This window comes from Acipenser ruthenus, chromosome 53 (assembly GCF_902713425.1).
Source record: "Acipenser ruthenus chromosome 53, fAciRut3.2 maternal haplotype, whole genome shotgun sequence".
Classification (NCBI taxonomy): domain Eukaryota; kingdom Metazoa; phylum Chordata; class Actinopteri; order Acipenseriformes; family Acipenseridae; genus Acipenser; species Acipenser ruthenus.
In genome coordinates this window covers 5,341,428-5,347,047 of record NC_081241.1, presented here as the reverse complement: position 1 = coordinate 5,347,047, position 5,620 = coordinate 5,341,428, and the positions used below count along the sequence as shown (strand labels likewise).

Below are 5,620 nucleotides of genomic sequence, written 5' to 3'. Positions count from 1 at the left end.
AGGAAGCTTGTTGCTAGGGATAGGACATTGCTGCCCTGTGACTTTTGCTAGTGCATTACTGCCACAAGTGAACACCTCAATGGCTAAAATAAAAACTGCTTCAGCAAGTAGATTTGCGGGTGTATATGACAGCAGCACGATATTAATGCTTTGTTTTTAATTGTTTGACGAGCAGTACGAAATAAAATGAACAGTAATTCTAAATTAATTGGCCTATGTATATTGCAGCTAAGGCATGCGCAGTTAGACTGTAAAAATGGGGAGGCAACTCCAGGGCCGCGATATATCCAAATCCGCAGTATAGCAAGGGATGATTTAACGAGGGGTGGGTATAATATGTTAATATAATTGATATACAGAAATGACCACGTCCTGACAACCAGCAATGGCAGACACTGCAGCAAAGTTATCTGAAACCTACATGTTTCAGTACAAGGGATACAACTTCCCAAAGGACACAGTGACACCAGAGTATATCGACTCCCTGGAGGACTTTGAGATCTGAGACAGCGACGTGTTTCTGGTCACCTATCTCAAATCAGGTAAGGCAAGGTCTCCTGATTGTGTTCATCACCAAGGGCCGGCTTTTCAAAACTTCTAATCTGGATCAAAGTGATCTGGATTTTGTAACCATATATTTTGTTATCTAGCTTACTTTTATCTGGATCAGGGAGGCAACGGCAGCAGCAGTGGACCCTCAGGAAGCGATGGCAGCAGCAGCAGCGGACCCTCGGGAGGCGATGGCAGCAGCAGCAGCGGACCCTCGGGAAGCGACGGCAGCAGCAGCAGCAGACCCTCGGGAGGCAACAGCAGCAGCAGCGGACCCTCTGGAGGCGAAGTCGGGAGGGGAGCCCCTGGCCATGGAGGCGGCAGCGGGAGCTCCACTTCTTCCTCGTACCCTGTAACTGGTGGCTCTCCAGGCGATGCGGAGCCACAGGCAACCCCATGCGATCGGAGCCACAGGCAGCCCCAGGCGATGCATGGCAGGCATCCTTGGGCGGTGCGAGGCAGGCATCCTTGGGCAGAGCGAGGCAGGGCAGGAGGAGTCCTTCCCATAACGGTGGAGGTGGAACCAGCAGGTATTCACCCTCTGCTGATGGAGGTGGAGATGGAACCAGCAGGTATTCACCCTCTGCTGGTGGAGGTGGGAGGGGCAAGCAGTCCTCCCACGGCGGTGGAGACGGAACCAACAGGTATTCACCTCTGCTAGTGGAGGTGGGAGGGGCAAGCCCATCTCAGGCCCACAGGAGGTTGATCACTGCAGGGAGGGCTTCCTCATAATCCCTCCCCAGCTCCGCCAGCCAGTCCCAGACTCCCTCAGAGGAGAGTGCAGTCGTCCTCTTTGGAGGATGCAGGTCCTCCCTCACCCTTGCTGGACGCTCTGGCTCCTCCTTCTCCTGCCATGGAGGGGGTTGGTCAGATAATATGTGCCCAACCTCACCAATAGCGAAGCACCACTCCTCACCTTTCAAGCAGGTGAGGCAGACGTCCAGTGTGGTCGAGATGCAGTGGGACCTGCGACCGGCCCCACGCTGCTGTTGCTGTTGCTTCCTCCGCCCACTTCTTCCCATCTTATTCCTTATTTTATTTATTATATTTTTTTTCCCCAAAAAAACAATTATTTTCTTTTCTTTCCTTTTTTTTCCACAAAAACTTTTTTTTTCCTTTTTCTTCTCAGAACTCTCTTTTTTTCTCTCCCTCACACACAACTCTCCAGTCTGACTCCTGGAGGCGCTGTAGTCCCACTTCTGGACACCAACTGTGGCAGGATGGCTTGCAGTGGTGAGGTGTGGTGACGTCACAGACCAGAAACTGAGACATACAGCAGCTGCGGTTTAAAACCGAGACCCGAAAGTGCTCGGTTTCTTTATTAAATAATAATTCAAAATAAAAGAGTTGAATAAAACACACAAAACAAACGGGCACAAGGGCCAAACAAAACAGTAAACAAACACAAAATGGACGAAACGGACAAACAAGTACCGTGCTGAACGAATAGCAATTGTTATTTTTCGCTTCTGTCTCCTCTCTATCTCCCCGTACCTCCTCTCTGTACACCCAACCCCGACTGAGTGACAATGTGCGTCTTTTATGCAGTTGTACCAAGACTTGATTGCTAATCAATCATTCAATTAGAATCGCAGTACAACTGCACATGGATTAATTACGTGTCCTTCCCCGTGCTCACATAGTATTACATTTTAATCAGCACGTGAAGTGATGTGCAACCCTCGTGGCTGAATACAAATATACATTTTATCACACGTACTACACAGACCCATTTATATCCCGTGTACCAATGACTATACACCAACATTTAACACACTACATGCAACATATAAACAAACAATACGCACAAGGCAGGGTCACACTGCCACAACAAGGTAATCAAGTAATCTTTCTTTTTTTTCAGGTTGATGTTATACTGTAATGTCCTGTAACTTAGGTGTAATAATCTCTAAATCAACCTCTTTTAAAAGAAGGTGCAGTGTGGGAGCACAGGTATGAACAAACCCATTATTGTTGCCTGATGGCTGAGTAAAGAGGGGGCAAGGGTTACAGTCAAATACAGCAATCTCATTTATTATTATTATTATTATTATTAATTTCTTAGCAGACGCCCTTATCCAGGGCGACTTGCAATTGTTACAAGATATCACATTATTTCACATTATACATTATTTCACATTATACAGATATCACTTTTTTTATTATTTTACATACAATTACCCATTTATACAGTTGGGTTTTTACTGGATCAGTCTAGGTAAAGTGTACTGCAGCAGTGTCCGCTTCCCTGGGATTGAACCCACAACCCTCCAGCCAAGAGTCCAGAGCCCTAGCGCTCTTCCTGCATTGATTTAGAGGACAGATCTCAAACCCCAGTGCACTAGAGAAGTCATTTTGAAAAGAGCTTTTCTAAGTTGGAGAGATGTCAATATTTTAACCTGTCCTCATAGTGCATGCCATTCCGTCCTGAGATCAGCCTAGTTGCCCTTCTCTGTACCTTCTCAAGTGAAACAGTAAATCCTGATTCATACTAATCTGGGACTACCTCACCCAAGGTTACATTGGGTCGGTCCAGGTTGGTGGTAAGCAGGGTCTGAGAAACCAGCCGTCACTGTTTATATTACTTATGAATGATATACTGTATTTCACATTGTACTTGCATGTATCTTCACACCTAATAATCAAGGAATGGAATCAAAACAAATCTCTCAAACAGTACAAGAATCCCCACAAACTACAGCATACAAACACAGACAATTATTAAATGCTTGCTGACTTTCTTTTCAGTTATATTGTTATGGAGGATGCATTAATATTAAACTGCGTATTCAAGAACCCTTCACTAATTCATGATACAGTTTAACAATAATATGGAGAACTGTATTCATTAAAGGGCTCACTTACCTCATCTACGTTTTCCTAATATTTATTTTCTTAACTGTTTTATTAGTTGCTCGGATCCTTATTCTCTTTCTCACAGTGGTAGCAGGCTCTTGGTTTGACCACGTCAGAGGATGGTACACCCACAGGGAGCAGTTAAATTTTCTCTTCTTAACATATGAAGAAATGATCCAGGTAACTGGACTGAATATTCTTCATCTTTATAAAGACATTGCACTGAAGTGGGTCATGTTTCCTATAAAGACCTCCATCACTTAAACGCACTTTCTTCTCAGGGTTATGGTTATGGTTATAGCGTGCACACAGATTTACACAGTAAGTACATTGCAACTATGCATAATGACATTGAACACAGCCTTTATTTTCCCTATCAGGATCTCAGGGGAGCTGTACTAAAGATGTGTCATTTCCTTGGAAAGCGCCTCCAGGATTCGGCCATCGACAGGATTGTGGAAAAAGCTACTTTCAAAAACATGAAAAATGACCCGAAAGCAAATTATGAATTCCTGCCCGAGAAAGCCATTCTCAAAGACAATGGAAAATTTCTTCGCAAGGGTAAAACTGCAGTATTGCCTTTTTAAATAACAAGCAATTGCATTGACGCCACACACTGCACTAATTAAAAAGACACCTGCTGTGAGACACAAGCGCTAGATATGAGCAACTGTATTACTAATGCATACAGAACAGCATGCATGTTTTTAGTTGAGTGAAAACAGAGCCAGTCAGTATGTTATGATGACAGAAATAATGGACTAATAATGTCTGTGATGTCAGTGCATCAGCCGTTTTACAATCAGTTTACAGCATACAGCATATGACAATGGGGATAATCTTTTCTAAACATTTATAAACCATTGGCATATCAGTATTCACAGGGGAGTGTCACTTTGGCTCTGGCAGTACCTTTGGTTAGGGAGGCAAAACCGGCAGGGACTGTTTCTCCTCATCACGCTTCAACGGTCCCTACTGGCCAGGAGCTCAGTGAGCTCAGAGCAGACACCTGCAGGGCTGGCCTTTGTCCTACTGGTTACTGGTAGCACTCTGACATCCTCTTGAGTTCCTGTGTGTAAAAGAGGAAATGGCTTGGTCGTGGGATCAGAGGACTCGCACTGAACCTTCAGCTCTCCTGAGCTGTGTGGAGAATTGCTGTGGTGTGAGAGAACTTTTTGGGCCATTCTAAACTGGGGAGAAAGTAAGTTGTGAAATGATTCCATTTATAAAGAATGGTTCTAATATGTTATTCAATTTAAATGCAGGCACTGTTGGAGACTGGAAGAACACTTTGACAGTTGCTCAAAGCAATCACTTTGAAGAGGTGTACCGGCAGAGAATGAAAGACCTGCCTCTGAAGTTCGTCTGGGATCTTAATGAAGACGCTTCCTGATTGGCAGGTTCAGTTCTAAGAAATACATAATGGGGAGATATTAATTAATCTGATTTAATACTGCGTATTCATCAAAAATCTCCTTGCTCATAGATGGTTATTTTATCACACTGCTGTTGGAGTGTTGGTACTCAGATCTCTATAGAAAGAAACAGTTTAGGCTAAACTGTGATTTATCTTTAAATGTATCTCAATGTTTAAATGTATTTTTTCATTGTTGATGCAAATATAATGTCAATATTATAACATTTCTCTCGTCTCATTTTTTTTTAAATCAACACAAAACAGCAAAGGAGTTGCAAGTCACTTCCATGACAGCATCCGTGGTGTTACTCAATGCATTCAGCACAGCACTCCGATCTCCTTGAACTCCCAGGTGGAACTGACTGGAGGCTATCAATCCCCCTCATATACAAGTGTGCAGGATAAACTGGCAAACGGTTTGCATCACCTAGAACTTTAAACTTGCCCCTTTGTCACAATGCTTTATTATTATTTGTGTTTCTTTCTCTGTCTTAAGGAGCACACACAACAAGGATTTAAGCAAAAGTTACACACATACTGCTTAAACATTATCATTAGACACAACAATGTAGCACCTGTTTATAAACAGAAATCAAGCAATGATCAGTTACCTAATCCTCTAAGCCCCATTTGCATGCACACTTTATATGCTGGCTTATCTCTGTGTGTCAACAGCATTTTGATCAGGCCACTCTTACTTGCATCAGGTCAGGTGAGTTCAGTTGTGTTCATTTTATTGCCCCTTTCCCTGACAATCAGACATTCTCTCCCTGATAGAAGCACAGACTGTCCACATAA

General features: G+C 43.6%; 1 pseudogene; it reads left to right on the top strand.

Annotated features, from left to right (window-relative positions):
* The first annotated feature begins 385 nt into the window (after window positions 1-385).
* Window positions 386-4,837, top strand: LOC117432812 (amine sulfotransferase-like; annotated as a pseudogene).
* The last annotated feature ends 783 nt before the right edge of the window (window positions 4,838-5,620 follow it).